The following is a 24,902-nucleotide window of genomic DNA, read 5'->3' on the forward strand; positions in this document are numbered from 1 at the left end:
CCAGACTGGGCCTGCGGCAGGTGGTGAGCGAACCAACACGAGGGAAAAACTTACTTGTCCTCGTCCTCACAAATCTACCTGTCGCAAATGCATCTGTCCAGGACAGTATTGGTAGGAGCGACCACCGCACAGTCCTCGTGGAGACGAAGTCCCGTCTTCGCACCGAGGACACCATCCAACGTGTTGTGTGGCACTACCACCGTGCTAAATGGGTTAGATTCAGAACCGATCTAGCAGCTCAAAACTGGGCATCCATGAGGTGCTGTGGGCCATCAGCAGCAGCAGAATTGTATTCCAGCACAATCTGTAACCTCATGGCCCGGCATATTCCTCACTCTACCATTACCAACAAGCCGGGGGATCAACCCTGGTTCAATGAGGAGTGTAGAAGAGCATGCCAGGAGCAGTACTAGGCGTACCTAAAAATGAGGTGCCAACCTGGTGAAGCTACAACTCAGGACTACATGCATGCTAAACAGCGGAAGCAACATGCTATAGACAGAGCTAAGCGATTCCACAACCAATGGATCAGATCAAAGCTCTGCAGTCCTGCCACATCCAGTCGTGAATGGTGGTGGACAATTAAACAACTAACGGGAGGAGGAGGCTCTGTAAACATCCCCATCCTCAACGAGTGCAACGTGAGTGCAAAAGACAAGGCTGAAGCGTTTGCAACTATCTTCAGCCAGAAGTGCCGAGTGGATGATCCATCTCGGCCTCCTCCCAATATCCCCACCATCACAGAAGCCAGTCTTCAGCCAATTCAATTCACTCCACGTGATATCAAGAAACAGCTGAGTGCACTGGATACAGCAAAGGCTATGGGCCCCGACAACATCCCAGCTGTAGTGCTGAAGACTTGTGCTCCAGAACTAGCTGCGCTCTAGCCAAGCTGTTCCAGTACAGCTACAACACTGGCATCTACCCGACAATGTGGAAAATTGCCCAGGTATGTCCTGTCCACAAAAAGGAGGAGAAATCCAATCCGGCCAATAACCGCCCCATCAGTTGTCGAAAACGTTTTCCACATTGGTCTTTATAGTTTTCCACACAGTCTACTCTCAATCATCAGCAAAGTGATGGAAGGTGTCGTCGACAGTGCTATCAAGCGGCACTTACTCACCAATAACCTGCTCACCGATGCTCAGTTTGGGTTCCGCCAGGACTACTCGGCTCCAGACCTCATTACAGCCTTGGCCCAAACATGGACAAAAGAGATGAATTCCAGAGGTGAGGTGAGAGTGACTGCTCTTGACATCAAGGCAACATTTGACCAAGTGTGGCACCAAGGAGCCCTAGTAAAATTGAAGTCAATGGGAATCAGGGGGAAAACTCTCCAGTGGCTGGAGTCATACCTGGCACAAAGGAAGATGGTAGTGGTTGTTGGAGGCCAATCATCTCAGCCCCAGGACATTGCTGCAGGAGTTCCTCAGGGCAGTGTCCAAGGCCCAACCATCTTCAGCTGCTTCATCAATGACCTTCCCTCCATCATAAGGTCAGAAATGGGGATGTGCGCAGATGATTGCACAGTGTTCAGTTCCATTCACAACCGCACAAATAATGAAGCAGTCCTTGCCCGCATGCAGCAAGACCTGGACAACATCCAGGCTTAGGCTGATAAGTGGCAAGTAACATTCGCGCCAGATAAGTGCCAGGCAATGACCATCTCCAACATGATGTGGAGATGCCGGTGATGGACTGGGGTTGACAATTGTAAACAATTTTACAACACCAAGTTATAGTCCAGCAATTTTATTTTAAATTCACAAGCTTTCGGAGATTTTCTCCTTCCTCAGGCAAATGTTTGCCTGAGGAAGGAGAAAATCTCCGAAAGCTTGTGAATTTAAAATAAAATTGCTGGACTATAACTTGGTGTTGTAAAATTGTTTACATCTCCAACAAGAGAGAGTCTAACCACCTCCCCATGACATTGAACGGCATTACCATCGCCGAATCCCCCACCATCAACATCCTGGGGGTCACCATTGACCAGAAACTTAACTGGACCAGTCACATAAATACTGTGGCTACAAAGCAGGTCAGAGGCTGGGTATTCTGCGGCGAGTGACCCACCTCCTGACTCCCCAAAGCCTTTCCACCATCTACAAGGCACAAATCAGGAGTGTGATGGAATACTCTCCACTTGCCTGGATGAGTGCAGCTCCAACAACACTCAAGAAGCTCGACACCATCCAGGACAAAGCAGCCTGCTTGATTGGCACCCCATCCACCACCCTAAACATTCACTCCCTTCACCACCGGCACACCGTGGCTGCAGTGTGTACCATCCACAGGATGCACTGCAGCAACTCACCAAGGCTTCTTCGACAGCACCTCCCAAACCCACAACCTCTGCCACCTCGAAGGAGAAGAGCAGCAGGCACATGGGAACAACACCACCTGCACGTTCCCCTCCAAGTCACACACCATCCCGACTTGGAAATATATCGCCGTTCCTTCATCGTTGCTGGATCAAAATCCTTGAACTTCCTTCCTAACAGCACTGTGGGAGAACCGTCACCACACGGACTGCAGCGGTTCAAGAAGGCGGCTCACCACCACCTTCTCGAGGGCAATTAGGGATGGGCAATAAATGCTGGCCTCGCCAGCGGCGCCCACATCCCATGAACGAATAAAAAAAAAAGTAAATCGTGTAGATTCGGAGCAGAAAGCTGCAAAGGGACATTTATACATTTAAGTGAGTGGGCAAAATTGTGGCAGATGATGTAATGTGGGGAAGTGTGAGGTCATCTCCTTTGGACCTAAGAAAGATTAGAATATTTTCTAATTGTGAAGAAGCTAGGAACTGTGGAGGAGCAGAGGGATTTCGGGGTCCATGTTCAGAAATCACTAAAAACTAGTGGATATTTGCAAAGGTTAACTGAATGTTAGCCTTCATCTCAATGAGTCTGGAATACAAAGAGGTGTAAGTTATGCTCCGGTTGTGTAAAGCTCTGGTTAGACTACATTTGGGTACCGCACCTCAGGAAGGATATATTGGCCTCGGAGGGAGTGCAGCGCAGATTCACCAGTATAATACCAGGTCTAATAGGGTTAAATTATGAGGACAGGTTTCATAGACCAGGCTTGCATTCCCTTGAATATAGAAGATTAAGGGGTGATCTAATTGAAGTGTTTAAGATGGTTAAAGGAGTTGATCGGGTAGATGGAGAGAAACTATTTCCTCTGGTGGGGATTCCAGAACAAGGGGGCATAACCTTAAAATTAGAGCTAGGCCATTCAGGTTGATGTCAGCCATGATCTTATTGAATGCTGGAGCAGGTTCGAGGGGCCATCTGGCCCACTCCTGCTCCTATTTCTTATGTTTTTTTCTTATGTCAGGAAGCACTTCTTCACACAAAGTTGGAAATCTGGAACTCTCTCCCCCAAAAAGCTGTTGAGGCTGGGGATCAATTGCAAATTTCAATACTGAGATGATTGATTTTTGTTAGGCAAGGGTATTAAGGGATATGGTACCAAAGTGGGTAGATGGAGTTGAGATAAAGATCAGCCATAATGTAATTGAATGGTGGAACAGGCTCGAGAAGCTCAATGGCCCACTACTGTTCCTATGCTCCTATGAGATCAGAACCTGGTCTCACACCGCTCTGTCCCAGAGTCAGATCAGAACCTTAATCTAGAATTATAATGGCTTCTTAATGCTGCACTCATCATGGGGGAAAGAATTCATTAAAGTACTTAAAAGTCTCATTTCAAAGCTCTCTATCCTTCTAATCCTTTTGCTTTCAATATTTTGTGTAATGTGCAAACAACTCTCCCTTTTTAGCCTGTTGGCTTTGTACCTTTTGCTGAGTAAGAAAGGATTATGAAATGTCAATGTATCTGCTCTGCTGAATACTAAGTCTTCGTGTTACTGGCTTCTGACCTGCATGTTGATAGATGGGGGATCGGATAAGGTGCTGTGTATCTTTGCCAATGTTTGCGGGTCAGGGATATAACTGTACATAGTGTTACTTATGGATCAAAGTCAGCATTCCTTTTCCTAAATCTATTTTTATCATCTTCCTGTTTTGTGCTGAACCATTTGTGCCAATGTACTTTCATTGTCACAGAAATGTTTCAAGGTGAACAAGAAATTGTGTATGTAAATGTAAAAACATGTTTTATGTTGGAAAATTTGAGAACGTATTTTCCTTTGGGTTAATTGTCTGTGCTCTTCTGGGTGAGGGATGTTTGCTCGGGGAGATGGAACTCTTTCCCATATAAAAACTTGCATTTATATAGCACCTTTCACGACCTCAGGTCCTTCCAAAGTGCTTTACAGCCAATGAAGTACTTTTGAAGTGCAGTCACTGTTGTAATGTAGAAAAAACAATTTGCACACAGCAATGGCCCACAAACAGCAATGAGCTAACAACCAGATAATCTGTTTTAGTGATGTTTGTTGAGGGATAAATATTGGCTAGGACACCAGGGAAAACTCACCTGCTCTTGTTTGAAATAATGCCATGGGATTGCTTATATCCACCTCAGATTAGGGTCTTATCTGAAAGATGGCAACTTCCAACAATTCAGCACTCCACTGGAGTGTCCAGCCTAGATTTTGTGCTGAAGTCTATGGAGTGGGGCTTGAAACCATAACCTTCTGACTTCAGAGGCAAGAGTGCTACCGCTGAGCCACAGCTGACACTAACGTATGCCAGGGACCTCTAGGTGAGAGACCGTGCCAATGTGCCTCAGTACCAACCTCCAAATAGCACCCCCTACTGTACCAGTGTGATGTACTTCCCATTACCCACAACTGCCACGCTGTGGCCTCTCTGAGTGACATGGCCAACTTAGGTCCATTGTTGATGGAGTAAAAAAGTGGTCTAATGGATGCCAAAAATGCTGCCAGACTATTCGTTTGTGTTTAGTGCTGATCTGAGGATTGCTGTCCCTTCAAAAATGGATTCATGAATATTTGCAAAAAATGAGTCAAAACTCAGTTTTTTTTACTTGTTGAGGCCATTAATGAAGAACTTATACAACATTCCACAACTGCACAGTCAACTCAATAACTGAGCACTTTACTCCGGCCCGGGCCTGGAGTTATCATGTAAAAGGACTTTAGGCTGGCTTAAGAGGTCATCCAGAAGACCTGGTGCAGTACAAAAACAGAGATCCACCACATTTCCTGGCCCTTAGTTGCCTGTTCCACTGTGGCAACGTCAGCTGTGGTGATTGGAAAACTTGCTCTTTGTCCTACCTCGATTTGCCTTGCAGAATGTGGATCTGTGCTGGGGCCTGTTTCAAGGGGGGAGCAGTGACACCTGTCACTCTTGGGCACACCTTGTAGAACACTGCTTTGTGAGGAGACATTATAGGGGTGATTTTGTGAGGCCCAGCGAGTGGGGTGGGATCTCAGTAGCAGAAGGTATGAGCATAAAATCAGTCAATCCCGAGTGTCTGATTGGCTGTGACACATACATTTGGATTGAAACTGTGCTACCGGCCTCATTTAAATTGCAAAATTATTTAACCGATGGCCTGTGCCAGCTTTCATGACATTGGGCGAGGTTCTCCCCCCCCACCAGAGTTCACCTCTCTGATATAAAATGGGTACAAGCCTGCTAAGCAGGCCAGGCTTCCTTCACAGTGCTTCTTAAAGCAAGGCAGCTGTTGTTCTTCAAGTGTACTTTTTTTGTTGGCCAGGAACATTTGTTTACTTCTGCATCGAATATCTTGCAAACTTTCACTTTCTTCCTTAATTCGGCCTTTTTGCAAAAGCCTTCCTTTTGTGGAACCACACAACTCTCAAGTCTCTCCACTTACCGTCGCAGTACAAATTGTACCCAACAAGGCTGTTCCCATGGCGATGCTATGGATAAGGAGGATCATTTCATGAGGTCACAACATCTTCAGATCCAGAGACATCTCAGGTGGTGAGTTTGCTCCCAACATTATCCAAAGACCCATGTTAACAGACCACTTCTGCTTAGACCTGTTCTTGCCAACTCTGCTTCAGGCTGAGTTATGCCAGCTGCTGCCGGCTGATATACAGACGACGCAGGGGCTGGCATGGCTCTTTCAATAGCTGGTAAGGTTACCGTGGCATTACGCTTCTATGCAACGGCATTCTCCCAGCACACTGCAAGGGACATAAAGGAAAGAACTTGTATTTGCATTGAGCCTTTCGCGATGTCCCAAAGCCATTGAAGTGTTTTTGAAGTGTAGTCACTGTTGTAATGTGGAGAAACTTGGCAGCCAGTTTGTGCGCAGCAAGGTCCCACAATCAAAATATGATAATGACCAGATAATCTGTCTTATGTCCTTTGCAGTGTGCTGGGAGAATGCCGTTGCATAGAAGCGTAATGCCGCGGTGACCTTGCCAGCTATTGAAAGAGCCATGCCAGCCCCTGCGTCGTCTGTATATCAGCCGGCAGCAGCTGGCATAACTCAGCCTGAAGCAGAGTTGGCAAGAACAGGTCTTAGCAGAAGTGGTCTGTTAACATGGGACTTTGGATAATGTTGGGAGCAAATTCACCACCTGAGGTATCTCTGGATCTGAAGATGTTGTGTCCTCATGAAATGATCCTCCTTATCCCAATCATGCATCACTATGGGAACAGCCTTGTTGGGTACAAGTGTTGGTTGAGGGATAAATATTGGCCAGAACATCGGGGAGAATTCCCCTGCTCTTCTTTGAAATGGTGCCATGGGATCTTTTACATCCACCTGAGAGGGCAAACAGTGCGTTGGGTTAATGTCTCATCCAAAAAACAGCACCTCTGACAGTGCAACACTCCTCAATACTGCACCGGAGTGTCAGCCTAGATTTTGTTCTCAAGTCCCTGGAGTCGGACTTAAATCCACAACCTTCTGACTTAGAGGCAATGATGCTACTACTGGGCCATGGCTGACACAGCAAATGACATGTACCAAATAAGCTAGGCTGCTATTCAGTGCAAGTGACTGATGCCAGGTTTGCTAGGGAAACAGCTTTATCACTTTCCCAGTGGAAAGGAGACACCAACTGGAGCGGGCACTGAACTTTGACTGTCTGACAGTCTGCCTAAAGAGTTCAGGGCATTACACCTGGAGCCCATGTGGTCATCAGGGTTCCACACATTAACCCTAACGTTTCCAGGAACATAACTTACTCCATAAATGCACAGGTGGTGTCCAACCACAGAGATGTGATCCTGCAGACCAATTCCTGTTATCCAGGGAGCATCCATGATACTTTTATTCTACAGGTGTCCATGCAGCCCGCATTATTTGATGGAGCTGAGAGAGAATTGATGGCCAGTCAGAGACTGGGGCTATCCTTTAAAAACTATGATCATCCCAATTAGAGACCTCCATGCAGCAACTGGGTACAGGTACAATGGAGCCCAAGCCACCACCTGAGTTGTGAGCACACCATGAGGATGCTGAAGCAGCGATTTTGCTGCTTGGACCACTCAGGTGGTGCGTCGCTGTACAGTCCAACCAAAGTCTATAAAGTAATCGAAGTCTGCTGAACGCTGCACTACTTTGCCATCAGAAAAGGAATGAGCGTGCAGCAAGATGAGGGGTAGCACTATGGAGCTCACAGGAAGTGAGTGAGGAAGAGAAGGAATGAGTCATGGGAGGGACATGATGTGCAAGCAGGGAATATGGTGCGGAGTTCTGTGATCAAGAACCGCTTCCAATAATGGACACATCCTCTCACGAGGAACGTCTTTGTTTGATCCATGAAATCCAACATATTGTTGGCCAAAGAACACCACTTTCTCTCTACCCAAGATACTCTGCCATTTTCTACCCCCTCCCCCAGCAGTAATGGACATTCCACCACCTCACTCAATAAACACTGGCCATAATAAGAAGTAAAGTGATTCATGTTTATTCTGATGTATATACAATAATAATGAGCATTTTTTGGATATCCAGGGTGTAGTCATTGAAAGGGGCAGTTTGGATCACATTTCTTTGAGGCCTGAGGAGGAGCAGCGCGGTGAAAGGAGGGGAGGCCCGAGGAGGAGCAGAGGGTAAAAGGAGGGGAGGCCCGAGGAGGAGCAGAGGGTAAAAGGAGGGGAGGCCCGAGGAGGAGCAGAGGGTAAAAGGAGGGGAGGCCCGAGGAGGAGCAGAGGGTAAAAGGAGGGGAGGCCCGAGGAGGAGCAGAGGGTAAAAGGAGGGGAGGCCCGAGGAGGAGCAGAGGGTAAAAGGAGGGGAGGCCCGAGGAGGAGCAGAGGATAAAATCAAAAACAAAAAATAATCAAGGAGTGACACCACAGGGCAGCAGGTAGGTGATTGGTTGGTGAGTATTACTGGGTTAGGGCAGGGTTTAAATTAAGAGCTGTGAAACTTTAACTAAATAAATATATAAAACAAGGTTAGATTGCGATGGCGGGGCAGTGGTGTGTCGTAACTGCAGCATGTGGGAGTTGGTAGAGACCAGCGAGATCCTGAGTAATCACATCTGCAGGAAGTGTCTGCAACTCGAGGAACTTCGGCTCAGAGTTGTTGAGTTGGAGTCCGAGCTGCAGGAGGATGTGACTGCGAGTCAGGAAGGTAAGGGGACTCAGGATGCGGTGATGGAGGAGCCTCAGCCTTTGACCTTGTCCAACAGGTACGAGGTACTTGCTACCTGTGTGGATGAGAACAAAGACTGCAGGGATGATGGGCAAACTGACCATGGCACCGTGGTACAGGAGGCCATTCAAGTGGGGGGAGTAAAAAGGAATGTGGTAGTGGTAGGGGATAGTATAGTCAGGGGGATAGATACTGTTCTCTGCAGCCACGAGCAGGAGTCCCGAAGGCTGTGTTGCCAGGGTTTAAGGACATCTCTTTGTGTCTGGAGAAGAACTTGGAGCATGAGGGGGAGGATCCAGTTGTCATGGTTCACGTAGAAACCAACAACATAGGTAGAACTAAGAATGAGGTTCTGCTGAGGGAGTTTGAGGAGCTAGGGTCTAAATTAATAAGCAGAACCTCAACGGTAATAATCTCTGGATTACTACCTGGGCCACATGCAAATTGACATAGGGTCAAACAGATCAGAGAGTTAAATGTGTGGCTCAAAGAGTGGTGTGGAAAATAGGGGTTTTGACTCATGGGGCATTGGCAGCAGTACTGGGGAAAGAGGGAGCTGTTCCGTTGGGATGGGCTCCACTTGAACTGGGCTGGGACCAGTGCCCTGGTGAATCGAAAAACTAGGGGGGTAGATAGGGCTTCAAGCTAAAAAAAGGGAGGAGGGCTCAGGTGAGGGGAACCAACCAGGGAACAGACCATTTTAGATCTTGTCTTGTGTAGTGAGACAGGGTTAATTAGTAATCTCATCGTAAGGGATCCTCTGGGGAAGAGTGATCATAATATGATTGAATTTCACATTGAGTTCGAGAGTGCAAAACTAGAATCTTAAACTTAAATAAAGCCAATTACATAGGTATGAGGAACGAGTTGACTAAGATAAAAACTCCAGGGAAAAGTGAACTATCTGTGGCTAATTAAAGAAGTTAAGGATAATATTAGATTAAAAGAAGAGGCTTATAATATTGTCTAGAAGAGTAGTAAGAGGATTGGGAGAGTTTTAGAAACCAGCAAAGGATGACCAAAAAGTTGATCAAGAGGGAGAAAATCGAATATGGGAGTAAACTAGCAAGAACTACAAAAACTGATTGTAAGAGCTTCTACAAGTATGTAAAAAGGAAAAGAGTAGTGAAAGTAAACATGGGTCCTTTAGTGGCAGAGACACGAGAAATTATAATGGGGAATCAGGAAATGGCAGAGATGTTGAACAAATATTTTGTATCTGTCTTCACAGTGGAAGGCACAAAAACATACCAGAAATAGTGGGGAACCAAGGATCTAATGAGAGTGAGGAACTTTAAGTAATTAATATTAGTAAAGGAAAAGTACTGGAGAAATTAATGGGACTAAAAGCCAACAAATCTCCTGGACCTGATGGCCTACATCCTAGGGTTCTAAAAGAGGTGGCTACAGAGATAGTGGATGCATTGGTTGTGATCTTCCAAAATTCCCTAGATTCTAGACGGTCCCAGTTGATTGGAAGGTAGCAAATGTAACACCCCTATTCAAGAAAGGAGGGAAAGAGAAAACAAGGAACTACAGGGCCAGTTAGCCTGACATCAGTGTCGGGAAAATGCTGGAATCCACTATTAAGGAAGTGGTAACAGGGCCCTTAGAAAATCATAACATGATTAGGCAGAGTCAACATGGTTTTATGAAAGGGAAATCGTGTTTGACAAATCCATTAGAGTTTTTTGGGGTGTAACTAATAGGGTAGATAAAGGGGGAACCAATGGAGGTAATACATTTCTATTTTCAAAAGGCATTCGATAAGGTGCCACACAAAAGGTTATTACACAAGGGCTCATGGGGTTGAGGGTAATATATTAGCATGGATAGAGGATTGGTTAACGGACAGAAAAAGAGAGTAGGAATAAACGGGTCATTTTTGGGTTGCAGGCTGTAACTAGTGGGGTGCCACAAGGATCAGTGCTTGGGCCTCAGCTATTTACAATCTGTATTAATGACTTAGATGAAGGGACCGAGTGTAATGTATCCAACTTTGCTGACGATACAAAGCTAGGTGGGAATGTAAGCTGTGAGGAGGACACAAAGAGTCTGCAAAGGGATATAGATAGGTTAAGCGAATGGGCAAGAAGGTGGCAGATGGAGTATAATGTGGGGAAATGTGAGATTATTCACTTTGGTAGGAAGAATAGAAAAAGAGTATTTTCTAAATGGTGAGAAACTATTAAATGTTTTGTGTTCAGAGAGATTTGGGTGTCCTTGTACAAGAAACACAGAAAGTTAGCATGCAAGTACAGCAAACAATTAGGAAGGCAAATGGTATGTTGGCCTTTATTGCAATGGGATTGGGGTATAAGAGTAAGGAAGTTTTGCTACAATTGTACAGGGATTTGTTGAGACCACACCTGGAGTACTGTGTACAGTTTTTGTCTCCTTACCTAAGGAAGGATGTACTTGCCTTGGAGGCGGTGCAACAAAGGTTCACTAGATTGATTCCTGGGATGAGAGGGTTGTCCTATGAGGAGAGATTGGGTAAAATGGGCCTTTATTCTCTGGAGTTTAGAAGAATGAGAGGTGATCTCTTTGAAACATATAAAATTCTTAGAGAACTTGACATGGTCGATGCTGAGAGGCTGTTTTCCCTGGCTGGAGAGTCTAGACTTAGGAGGCATAGTCTCAGGATAAGGGGTCGGCCATCTAGGACTGAGATGAGGAAGAATTTCTTCGCTCAGAGGGTGGTGAATCTTTAGAATGCTGTGGATGCTCAGTCGTTGACGATATTCAAGGCTGCAATCGATAGATTTTTGGGCTCTAAGGGAATTATGGGATATGGGGATCGGGCAGGAAAGTGGATTTGAGGTTGAAGATCAGCCATGATCTTATTGAATGGTGGAGCAGGCTCAAGGGGCCATATGGCCTACTCCTGCTACTATTTCTTATGTTCTTATGTTCTTATGTATGCCTTGCACGTCTGGATCTCCTGTCTTTGCAGACAATGGTCTCCCTTATAAGGGCCAGCTGCTGGCTGTCCTGATTTTGCAAGTCCCAGCCAAATGTGCTCCTGGCCTGTCTCCCTTGGCACATTTTCTATACAAGAAGAGTCTATGCAAATAAAGAGGAGGGCTCTATCTGCGACCAATAAAGGTGGACGAGCATCACAGGTGAGCACAGTGCTGATTTTGCCAAAATTGGAACTTATAGGTACATAATCGCACTTATTCATTTCGATACTCTATTGTACTTACATGTACTATTTTGCAGTTGTGTACAATCAGTATATAATATTGATGTAAGATAGCGTGCACAACATAGAATATCGGATTGCAATGGAACAGTGGTTCAGTGCACTAACCCAATCTGTGCAGACCCAACATCATTTAGACTCGACACCCCAAACAATTATACAATCAGAAATAGTGAGCTCTTTTGTGTTCCACAGTACCACCACTTGTTCTATGGTGCAATCACCTGTTCTATGGGGCTATCACCTATTCATGGTGCTATTACTTGCTCCATGTCATTACCACTTGTTCTGTGATGTGCTCTTCAGTTGTGTGCTAGTTTTGGCTTTAAGTGTAAGAACAGTGGGCATGAAGACAGGGTGATTTGGTAAGTGGAAATTTGTTCTTGCAGTACATGTGTAACACCCTTCTATTTTCACTTCTAACACTTTACTTGTTACTTCCTTCCCAACATTTATCTGTGTCAGTAGAATTTTTTTTAAATGTTACATCCGTAACAACTGCTACTGTCCTTTATGTCTGTTTGTGTCCTGTACTATTACCTTACAGCAATGGACGAGCATTACCTCAATTTGGCTTTTTAAGTGATACGGCTTCTTCTAGGTCTCAGCAGTGCATATGAGTCCTCAGTCACTCTTTCTGGAACATATTGACAGGCGAGCTGCCTGCTTTCCATGTTTGGATCCCTTTCCCTGCATCACAAGTCTACTTGCAATGCTATGTTACAAAGGCCATCAGCAGAATTGTATTCCAGCACAATCTGTAACCTCACGGCATATTCCTCACTCTACCATTACCAACAAGCCAGGGGATCAACCCTGGTTCAATGAGGAATGTAGAAGAGCATGTCAGGAGCAGCACCAGGAGTGCCTAAAAATGAGGTGCCAACCTGGTGAAGCTACGACAGAGGACTACATGCATGCTAAACAGCGGAAGCAACATGCTATAGATAGAGCTAAGCGGTTCCACAACCAACGAATCAGATCAAAGCTCTGCAGGCCTGCCACATCCAGTCGTGAATGGTTGTGGACTATCAAATGACTAACGGGAGGAGGAGGCTCTGTAAACATCCCCATCCTCAACGATGGCGGAGTCCAGCACGTGAGTGCATAAGACAAGGCTGAAGCGTTTGCAACCATCTTCAGCCAGAAGTGCCGAGTGGATGATCCATCTCGGCCTCCTCCCGATATCCCCACTATTACAGAAGCCAGTCTTCAGCCAATTCAATTCACTCCATGTGATATAAAGAAATGGCTGACTGCACTGGATACAACAAAGGCTATGGGCCCCAACAGCATCCTGGCTGTAGTGCTGAAGACTTGTGCTCCAGAACTAGCCGCGCCTCTAGCCAAGTTGTTCCAGTACAGCTACAACACTGGCATCTACCCGACAATGTGGAAAATTGCCCAGGTATGTCCTGTCCACAAAAAGCAGGACAAATCCAATCCGGCCAATTACCGCCCCATCAGTCTACTCTCAATCATCAGCAAAGTGATGGAAGGTGTCGTCGACAGTGCTATCAAGCGGCACTTACTCACCAATAACCTGCTCACCGATGCTCAGTTTGGGTTCCGCCAGGACCACTCGGCTCCAGACCTCATTACAGCCTTGGTCCAAACATGGACAAAAGAGCTGAATTCCAGAGGTGAGGTGAGAGTGACTGCCCTTGACATCAAGGCAGCATTTGACGGAGTGTAGCACCAAGGAGCCCTAGTAAAACTGAAATCAATGGGAATCAGGGGGAAAACTCTCCAGTGGCTGGAGTCATACCTAGCACAAAGGAAGATGGTAGTGGTTGTTGGAGGCCAATCATCTCAGCCCCAGGGCATTGCTGCAGGAGTTCCTCAGGGCAGTGTCCTAGGCGCAACCATCTTCAGCTGCTTCATCAATGACTTTCCCTCTATCATAAGGTCAGAAATGGGGATGTTCGCTGATGATTGCACTGCGTTCAGTTCCATTCGCAACCCCTCAGATAATGAAGCAGTCCGTGCCCGCATGCAGCAAGACCTGGACAACATCCAGGCTTGGGCTGATAAGTGGCAAGTAATATTCGCACCAGACAAGTGCCAGGCAATGACCATCTCCAATAAGAGAGAATCTAACCACCTCCCCTTGACATTCAACGGCATTACCATCGCTGAATCCCCCACCATCAACATCCTGGGGGTCACCATTGACCAGAAACTTAACTGGACCAACCACATAAATACTGTGGCTACGAGAGCAGGTCAGAGACTGGGTATTCTGTGGCGAGTCACTCACCTCCTGACTCCCCAAAGTCTTTCCACCATCTACAAGGCACAAGTCAGGAGTGTGATGGAATACTGTCCACATGCCTGGATGATTGCAGCTCCAACAACACTCAAGAAGCTCGACACCATCCAGGACAAAGCAGCTCGTGTGATTGGCACCCCATCCACCACCCTAAACATTCACTCCCTCCACCACCGGCGCACTTTGGCTGCAGTGTGTACCATCCACAGGATGCACTGCAGCAACTCGCCAAGGCTTCTTCGACAGCACCTCCCAAAACTGCGACCTCTACCACCTCGAAGGACAAGGTCAGCAGGCACATGGGAACAACACCACCTGCACGTTCCCCTCCAAGTCACACACCATCCCGACTTGGAAATATATCGCCGTTCCTTCATCGTCGCTGGGTCAAAATCCTGGAACTCCCTTCCTAACAGCACTGTGGGAGAACCTTCACCACACAGACTGCAGTGGTTCAAGAAGGCGGCTCACCACCACCTTCTCAAGGGCAATTTAGATAAATGTGAGGTGATGCATTTTGGTAGATCGAATCGGGCCAGGACCTACTCCGTTAATGGTAGGGCGTTGGGGAGAGTTATAGAACAAAGAGATCTAGGAGTACAGATTCATAGCTCCTTGAAAGTGGAGTCACAGGTGGATAGGGTGGTGAAGAAGGCATTCAGCATGCTTGGTTTCATTGGTCAGAACATTGACTGCAGGAGTTGGGATGTCTTGTTGAAGTTGTACAGGGCATTGGTGAGGCCACACTTGGAGTACTGTGTACAGTTCTGGTCACCCTATTATAGAAAGGATATTATTAAACTAGAAAGAGTGCAGAAAAGATTTACTAGGATGCTACCGGGACTTGATGGTTTGACTTACAGGGAGAGGTTAGACAGACTGGGACTTTATTCCCTGGAGAGTAGGAGGTTAAGGGGTGATCTTATAGAAGTCTATAAAATAATGAGGGGCATAGATAAGGTCGATAGTCAAAATCTTTTCCCAAAGGTAGGGGAGTCTATAACGAGGGGGCACAGATTTAAGGTGAGAGGGGAGAGATACAAAAGGATCCAGAGGGGCAATTTTTTCACTCAAAGGGTGGTGAGTGTCTGGAACGAGCTGCCAGAGGCAGTAGTAGAGGCGGGTACAATTTTGTCTTTTAAAAAGCATTTGGACAGTTACATGGGGAAGATGGGTATCGAGGGATATGGGCCAAGTGCAGGCAATTGGGACTAGCTTAGTGGTATAAACTGGGCGACATGGACATGTTGGGCCGAAGGGCCTGTTTCCATGTTGTAACTTCTATGATTCTATGATTCTATAATTAGGGATGGGCAATAAATGCCGGCCTCGCCAGCGACGCCCACATCCTATGACCGAATAAAAAAAAACATGCAAGGGCTGGTCTGAAAACTGTTTTTTTTAATGTTACGTAGAGTCATTTTAAAAACAGTTCTGCATCCCACATCTGCATTAACAAACTTTTCAACATTTATATCAGTCATGTAGCCTGTTGGACAGCTTGAGAAGTGTTAAAGGATCATTCTTAAAGGTATAATGGGGGGCGACTGCTTTTTACCTTTTCATTTCTGTTAAGTATTTCACATTCTCAGAAATCACAGGATTCAAAATTTTCCTGAGTTTCATTGTTGGGTTGTTAATTCCAGTGATTTTTCAGTGAAAAGACAAGGAAAATCTAGCCCTACATGTTAAATTAGAAGCTGCGTTGTACTGAGGGACAATGGCCATGAGAAACTGAGTTAGGATTACTCAAACACAGTTCACACACACCCCTTGTTGCCAGCAGACACTCATCCCTTCGTCCCCTGATATATAGACATTCTTAATTGATTAAAAGCTCGGTACTGCATGACATTACTCAGGGCCAGAGGGGTCTCGTAGACCAGTTTCCATCGCCTATGGGGGTCGGAGAGGAATTGTGCAAAAAATAATTCTCCCCCAGGAGATCACATGACTTTCAGGTGGGGTGGGGACTGTATGTATTGTGGCTTTTCCTGTCCGTCATTGGCACGCTGACACAGGAACAGGTACGACGGGCCGATTGGCCTCCTGCTGTGCTGTATCATTCTATGATTGTGCGTATGTTCGTATTTTATGATAGGTGGATGTGTGAAATTGGATTCTGCACACTGTAATGTGCAGTTTCTTCTACCCAATCCACGTACCTCTGTGTGGTTTGTCCAAACTTGGGAGGTCAACAGCAAACATCAGTTAACGATGGAGGCAAGGTACATTTCAGGCAGAGGACAACAATTTGTTTTCTGTAATTCAGTAAATAAACAACCAGGTAATTTTGCTCTAAAGCCACCAGGTGTGTCACAACCCAGTAGCATATGTAGATGGATTATCCCATGACAAATGTTAACCTGTCTTTCTAGTTTAGATCCCATCTGTCTGGTCTGGAATCAAACACAGGGAACATGTTTGTGTGGTTGCTGAGCAAGGACATGGTCAGGCTCGACTATAGCCGCCTCCCACTGTTGACCAGCCTGCCAACACTCGCTATCCAGGCTCCCACATGAAGAATGGTCACTGGTGTGAGGTTCCCCCACCACCACCAGAATTGTATCTCAGTCTGAGTCACTGCCTTCAGGAAAGGAAGGATAGGGGGAGAAAATGGAGGGAAAGAATAAGACGTTGGATTAATATATATTTTTCAAGGTCTCAATGACACCATTCCAGAGCAAGCCTTGAAATATCTTCATATGGATTAAATAAACATTTATTTCTCTTACTTGCTTTTCCTTTCTCCTCCCTAAGTTAACTTCCCATATTCATGTTTCTCTTCTCACTGAAAGGGTGTGACAGGCATCTCCCTCGACGTGGTTGGTCCCGATCTTTGTTTGACACCCAGATGGTTTTTTCTTTCTCCCGAGCCAACCTGCCCAACACCAGAGACACTCACTCTCTAGGGAACGCCTGTGTTTGTCATTTAAGGGGCAGCTATGTAAACACACGAGGGAGAAAGGAATAAAAGAATATGCTGATAGGGTGAGATGAAGCAGGGAGGGGGAAGGCTTGTTTGGAGCATAAACACAGGCATGGACCTGTTGGGCCTGTTTCTGTGCTGCACATTCTGTGTAATTCTATGTAAAATGAACCCGCCCAATGCTCCACTGCTACAGCCACCAAGCCACACACGAGCATTCTTGGGGGAGCGGGTAGAGCATTGAGTTAGAATTGGTCTTTTGCCTCTGGGGCCTGGGTTCAAACCCAACTGAGCTGAGGAAAATCTCCTATAAGGATCCTACATGAAATGGGTCTGGGTGATCTCATGGCCCCCTAGTTCAGTGCTGAACTGGCAATCTCAGACTGGCTAGAGTAAGAAATAGAGCAGTAGGGTGTGCTCTTTTGAGGCTTGTGCTGAAGGACAATGTTGGGGCTGAGTAGAGGGAGCTTTGATCTGCTTCTAACTATGCTAACACCCGACCGGAGAATGTTTAATGCTGCCACTTGGTATCGGAAATAGAAATTGTTCCACTTTGCAGCACCGACATTCCTCACCTTGATGAGCACAAAATTCATATCACAAACGTTTTTTAAAGAATGATCATTGTTAAATTGCCCTGCAAAGACTTTGTATTTTTCACTTTGACAGATTTATGATTTTAAAAAAAATAAACTCTTCACTTTTACAATTTGGTTGAGAAACACAGTTGAAAGGAAAGCATTATTAATTTGGCATCAACTGATGGTACCCAGCTGTGCTTTGTTTATGCATACTGCATTCCATCTACTGAGTTACTACGAGGAGGCTAAGGGTTAGTAAACTAATCTCAGGAGTGAGGGTCAAGTGCACGCAGGGAGGAGCTATTACTAGGACTGATGTGAAGTTAACATACATTTGTGTTTTTCATGATGGGTGATTGGCAGGATATTAGGATTTTTAGAGGCTTTTAGCAAGAGGAGAGCTTCAAAAGGCAAGTCACAACATTAGGTTCAATGCAGGTCCTGGGTTGGGAACAATCCATGCCCAGGGTTGGGAACAATGCATTTCCAGGGTTGGGAACAATGCATGCCCAGGATTGGGAACAATGCATGCCCAGGGTTGGGAACAATGCATGCCCAGGGTTGGGAACAATGCATGCCCAGGGTTGGGAACAATGCATGCCCAGGGTTGGGAACAGTGCATTTCCAGGGTTGGGAACAATGCCTGCCTAGGGTTGGGAACAATGCATTTCCAGGGTTGGGAACAATGCATGCCCAGGGTTGGGAACGATGCATTTCCAGGGTTGGGAACAATGCATGCCCAGGGTTGGGAACAGTGCATTTCCAGGGTTGGGAACAATGCCTGCCTAGGGTTGGGAACAGTGCATTTCCAGGGTTGGGAACAATGCATGCCCAGGGTTGGGAACAATGCATTTCCAGGGTTGGGAACAATGCATGCCCAGGGTTGGGAACAATGCATGCCCAGGGTTGGGAACAGTGCATTTCCAGGGTTGGGAACAATGCCTGCCTAGGGTTGGGAACAATGCATGCCCAGGGTTGGGAACAATGCATGCCCAGGGTTGGGAACAATGCAGGTCCTGGGTTGGGAACAATGCAGGTCCTGGGTTGGGAACAATGCAGGTCCTGGGTTGGGAACAATGCAGGTCCAGGGTTGGTAACAATGCAGGTCCAGGGTTGAGAACAATGCATGCCCAGGGTTGGGAACAATGCAGATCCAAGGTTGGTAACAATGCAGGTCCAGGGTTGGGAACAATGCAGGTCCAGGGTTGAGAACAATGCATGCCCAGGGTTGGGAACAATGCAGATCCAGGGTTGGGAACAATGCAGGTCCTGGGTTGGGAACAATGCAGGTCCAGGGTTGGTAACAATGCAGGTCCAGGGTTGAGAACAATGCATGCCCAGGGTTGGGAACAATGCAGATCCAAGGTTGGGAACAATGCATGCCCAGGGTTGGGAACAATGCAGGTCCAGGGTTGAGAACAATGCATGTCTAGGGTTGGGAACAATGCATGCCCAGGGTTGGGAACAATGCAGATCCAGGGTTGGGAACAATGCAGGTCCTGGGTTGGGAACAATGCAGGTCCAGGGTTGGTAACAATGCAGGTCCAGGGTTGAGAACAATGCATGCCCAGGGTTGGGAACAATGCAGATCCAAGGTTGGGAACAATGCATGCCCAGGGTTGGGAACAATGCAGATCCAAGGTTGGGAACAATGCATGCCCAGGGTTGGGAACAATGCAGATCCAGGGTTGGGAACAATGCATGTCTAGGGTTGGGAACAATGCATGCCCAGGGTTGGGAACAATGCATGCCCAGGGTTGGGAACAATGCATGCCCAGGGTTGGGAACAATGCATGCCCAGGGTTGGGAACAATGCATGCCCAGGGTTGGGAACAATGCAGGTCCAGGGTTGGGAACAATGCATGTCCTGGGCTGGGTAAACCCCTCATCTCAGCCAAAGATTGGCCAGTATTTCTACCCTGGAATACAAGATTGAAGTGACCATCTCAAGGTAGTTGCACTATAAATAGGCACATGGTTACAGTAGCCTAGTGGTTTTATCAATGGAGCAGCATCCCAGAGTTCATGAGTTCAAATCCCACCAAAGCAAGTTATGAAATATGGTAATTTGAGGCTGGTGCCAGGAAAAGAAATGAGCATTAAAACTAATAGTTTGTTGTATAAAACCCAACTGATTCTCCACTGCTCTACTAGGAAAAGTACCTGCCACCCCTCGCTGCTCAGGCATACATGTGACCCAATACCCACCTTATGTTAACTCTTAGTGCCCTTAGAACAATAAATGCTTCCTTGTCATTGTCGCCCACTTCAATAAAAAAATTGATCCCTCATCTTTAATACAGTTAAAGCAGAAATTCATCTTCTGAGTCATTGGTTTAAGAGAGTGCAGGAGAATGGAGTTAATCCTTTAGACTCCTATTCAGGGTGTGCTGCTCTTTGGGGACTGGGTGCAACATTTAAAATGGATGGGTTGTATTTAGTCTGCACTTCCCTTATCCTGACTTCCAGTTCCTTCAGATCCTGACTCCTGTTCCTCTTTCTTGTATTTAAAATGACTTCCATGGGGTTCAGGAGACTATATTCAGGAGATCACGCAGAGCCCCAGCCTCGGGAAAAGTGGTGGACAGCAACCTAGGGGGTGGGGAAGGGAGGAGGACATTTGGAGAAGGCCCCAAGCAGTTATTTAAGTTCTTAGTGTTTATGGGGCCAAGCTTCTGTCCTAGGCCATTAGAAACTCCAAACAAATCAGTCAGGGAAAGCCAGACATGCCTTCTGTGTGTCACAGGATTATACCAAAGACTTTTGGCAAGAAGTTTAAAAATCTATCACGTTTTCATAAGGGAAGCTCTGTTTTATTCAAACAGCAAATGCTGTTTAAGTGCTTTAAAAATATAATTATTAATTAAGAAACTTAAAACTGATACCTGCTCAAAGCAGGAACTGGCTTGCGGTGGCTTGGGGAGCAGGTGTGCTCCCAGGACTGGTAATTTGATCAGGGGATGCACATTCCTAATGGGGAAGGGGGTCAGAATGAATGGGAGGGAGTGGGACCAGGGACTGCAAGATAGCAGCTAGGTTTCCCACATCGTGTGAGAGCTCCCTGTGGGGAATCCTAGCCCCTACTCAGGAAAGAGAGGCTCCTGCTATGAATGGGAACTGACTTCAAATTTCTTACGCACTTTTAAAATGCTTCATATTGTAAAAACACACAAGAAGCTTAAAGCCCATTTGTGCTCAGAGCAGCAACCTGGTACCTGGACCCAGGACAGCCGAGAGGTCAGAATGGAGTGGGCCTCAGGTGGGGCGGTACTGTGAGCACATTGCCACAGCACCATGTAGCTTGGCGATACAGGTTAGGAGGACAGTCAAACAGTACCATAGTGCCACCTACCTTGGAGACAGAAGCTGGAGGACTGAAGCAAAACTCTGACTAGATAAGTTCCAGCAAGAAAAAGCATGGTGGAAATCGGTGAGACAGTTACAGGAAGTGTGACAGTTACAGGAAGTACATCATATGCAAGACTTCTAATATGTTAAATATGTCTTTTGTAAACTGCTAAAAGGTGAAACTCAATGGGTTAATATTTGATTTCATTTTAAGGTCAAACCTTTTTATGTTGACCATTGTTGTTAGTGTGAAATACGGTATAAGATGTATAGATTTCTTCCTTTCTTTCTTCCTTTCTTTCCTTCTTTCTGTCTTTTTTTTTAGACGCACGCTGCTTACCTTGGGGTCTGGGGCATTAGTGACGTAGGGTGCAAAAAGAATAAAAGGTAAAGAATAGAGGGAAGGGAGGGTGAGAGAAGAAATGGAAAGAGATGGGAGGCAGATAAAAATGAAATGCAGGAATCTGAGGAAGAAAAGAGAAAAAAACAGCAAGGAAAAGCAGAAGGGGAAAGACCCAGTTTAAATATTATAGTATAAGCTTAGATTAGAAAAAGTACTGTTTGTACATAAGAAGCAACAACATGCATTTATATAACACAGGAGGAGGTCTCAAAGTACTTTACATTAAGGAACAATAAACACAGATAAATAAAAGGCTTCTGCCCTGTCTATCAGTGTGTACACAGGAAAACCAAACCAAGATACAGGAAAATCTCAGAACAAAGCTTGACCTTATCTGGTGAGGATAAGGGAGCGCTTTTATATATATATATATAGAGAGAGAAAGCCCAGTAACCTCACACTCATTCTCTGTAAAATTGCAATCTGGTTCTGACTGCAAAGTATAATTCAAGCTCTGTTCACGTCAAGAGGTTTGCGACTGTCTGACTGCAGGACGTAAACAGTTCCGTTCTGTTCGATTTTCTCGGCTGAAGGCCTAAGGCCCGCAGTGCAACGCACTGCCAAGGTCAGAAGGAATAGGACAGAAGATGAGGTAAATCAAGAAGCAGTGGTTAGGTCACGCAAAGCGTGGGGGTTTTAAAAAGTCTGCATATTGTTGGAAGAAGGGAAGGCTGAAGGAGGCAAGGAGTTCCAGAGTTTTGAGGTCCTGGCAAAGAACGAGTCAGAGCAGGAGATGTTGTGATGAGCTTTGGTTTCAATGCAGGGAACAGAAAGTGCATATAGGATGGTGTATTTGGAAGTTAGGAGGAACAAGACAGGATCGTGTAGAGAAATACTGAATACGGCCGTGTAGATAAATTAGAGATAGACAGGTGATTTGTCATAAATTTTACATGTTTCTTGAGCAATCGCTGTTGGTTAATATTAAAACCTTAAATTATAATCTACAGAATGTTTCTGTTACAAGTTTTGGGATGGCCTTAGATATTCTCCTGGTTACATGGTCACTCCCGTAAGCGGTCTGAGAATCATATATTCAGGAGTGCGCCCGTTCTGCCCAAAATCTAATTATACAACAGTGTAAATCCAGAGGTGTAACAATAGAACTAGATCGTGTGTCTTTCACACGTGCCCTTAAGTGCACTTCTCTCCAATCTCATCAAAGATGGGATCAGAAGCTACTGGTGAGACAGTGCCAGCCCTTATTTCCCAGACAGCTAGTGAACGTACAGAGGAACATTCAAAACAAATTCTTGTTACTTAACTCAGTTTCGCTTTCATCAAAAAATGAAAAGAAAGACTTACATTTATATACCACTTTTCACGGTCTCAGGGTGCCCCAAAGCACTTTACAGTGTAGTCACTGCTGTAATGTAGGAAACGCAGCAGCCAATTTTTGCACAGCAAGATCCCACAGGAGTGCACCCGTTCTGTCCAAGGTCTAATACTCCTCAAACAGCAATATCACAATGAACAAATAATCTGTTCTAGTGATGTTGGTTAAGGGATAAATATTGGCCAGGACACCGGGGAGAACTCCCCTGCTCTTCTTTGAAATACTGCCATGGGATCATTTAGGTCCACCTCAAAAATGGGTAAAAAAATAAACCACATGCCCTGTTGTTTCATGTGTTGACAGGCTTGGGCTCATCAGTGGCAAGTAACATTTGCACCAGATAAGTGCCAGGCAATGACCATCTCCAACAAGAGAGGGTCTAACCACCTCCCCTTGACATTCAACGGCATTACCATCGCCAAATCCCCCACCATCAACATCCTGGGGGTCACCATTGACCAGAAACTTAACTGGACCAGCCATATAAATACTGTGGCTACGAGAGCAGGTCAGAGACTGGGTATTCTGCGGCGAGTGACTCACCTCCTGACTCCCCAAAGCCTTTCCACCATCTTCAAGGCACAAGTCAGAAGTGTGATGGAATACTCTCCACTTGCTTGGATGAGTGCAGCTCCAACAACACTCAAGAGGCTCGACACCATCCAAGATAAAGCAGCCCGCTTGATTGGCACCCCATCCACCACCCTAAACATTCACTCCCTTCACCACCGGCGCACTGTGGCTGCAGTGTGTACCATCCACAGGATGCACTGCAGCAACTTGCCAAGGCTTCTTTGACAGCTCCTCCCAAACCCGCGACCTCTACCATCTAGAAGGACAAGAGCAGCAGGCACATGGGAACAACACCACCTGCACGTTCCCCTCCAAGTCACACACCATCCCGACTTGGAAATATATCGCTGTTCCTTCATTGTTGCTGGGTCAAAATCCTGGAACTCCCTTCCTAACAGCACTGTGGGAGAACCATCACCACACGGACTGCAGCGGTTCAAGAAGGCGGCTCACCACCACCTTCTCAAGGGCAATTAGGGATGGGCAATAAATGCCGGCCTCGCCAGCGAAGCCCACATCCCATGAACGAATAAATAAAAAAAAAAGAATCATAGAAATCTTACAATACAGAATGAGGCCATTTGGCCCATCATGCCTGTGCTGGCTCTATGAAAGAGCTATCCAGTTAGTCCCACTCCCCTGCTCTTTCCCCATAGCCCTGCAAATTTTTTCCTTTTCAAGTATATATCCAATTCCTTTTTTGAATCTGCTTCCACCACCCTTTCAGGCAATGCATTCCAGACTTCCAGACGTTACTGACTGATTCCTTTCCTGATTGTCCGGCCGGGAACTGCAGCATGTGCAAATACTGTGAAATAATTTTGATGACAAAATTTCCTGTTTAACAGACCGAACAAAGTTTCCAGACATCCCGTGGGAATTTCAGTGTAACACGTGCAATCCTTCCACTTATGTCATCGGCCAACTGCAGAGAAGTGGAGTACAACCGGAGAGCTTTGCCGTCCAGTGACGATTAACATCGTCTGCGAGATCGCCACAACCCAACCAAAGAACTTGGGATGGATTATTTATTTAATGATGGATTACCCTCCGCTTTGAAATATGCCGTATGTTTGCAGTAAGCATATAGATGGTTATTTATTGAACATGAATGCGATGTTCCAAACTGAGTTAAATGATTATATCTGAACATAGATGAACTCTAAGTGCTTTGACGTGTGCTGAGTTGATTGGCGTTTAGTTGGGATTTCACTACAACAACAACTTGCATTTATATAGCGCCTTTAATGTAGTAAAACATCCCAAGGCACTTCACAGGAGCGATTATCAAACCAAATTTGACACCGAGCCACATAAGCAGAGATTAGGACAGGTGACCAAAAGCTGTCAAAGAGGTCGATTTTAAGGAGTGTCTTAAAGAAGGAGAGAGGGGTAGAGAGGTTTAGGGAGGGAATTCCAGAGCTTAGGGCCTCGACGGCCGATGGTACGGCCGCCAATGGTGGGGCAAAGGAAACGGGAGATGCGCAAGAGGCCAGAATTGGAGGAACGTAGAGGCCACGGAGGGTTGATTTTGGGGAGTGAGCACATAAATGTGGACAGCCATGTGGCCTCCTCCTGAGCTGCAAATATAGCATCCCAGATGGTCTTCCTGGCCCCCGCATCCTCTGTGTGCTTCCACTCTTGCTCATTCCTCCCCAGCATCATTGAATTGTAGAGCTCTTCAAGCTGGTTTCTGGTCTGTGGGTTTATCTCTTTCATCACTGTTAGTTCC

General features: G+C 46.0%; 1 long non-coding RNA gene across 1 annotated transcript; it reads left to right on the plus strand.

Annotated features, from left to right (window-relative positions):
- The first annotated feature begins 8,439 nt into the window (after window positions 1-8,439).
- Window positions 8,440-24,296, plus strand: LOC137344371 (uncharacterized). Its single transcript, XR_010968339.1, has 3 exons — window positions 8,440-8,499; window positions 11,477-11,645; window positions 24,019-24,296. It is a non-coding gene; the product is annotated as an uncharacterized lncRNA (long non-coding RNA).
- The last annotated feature ends 606 nt before the right edge of the window (window positions 24,297-24,902 follow it).

This window comes from Heptranchias perlo, chromosome 27 (assembly GCF_035084215.1).
Source record: "Heptranchias perlo isolate sHepPer1 chromosome 27, sHepPer1.hap1, whole genome shotgun sequence".
NCBI lineage: Eukaryota > Metazoa > Chordata > Chondrichthyes > Hexanchiformes > Hexanchidae > Heptranchias > Heptranchias perlo.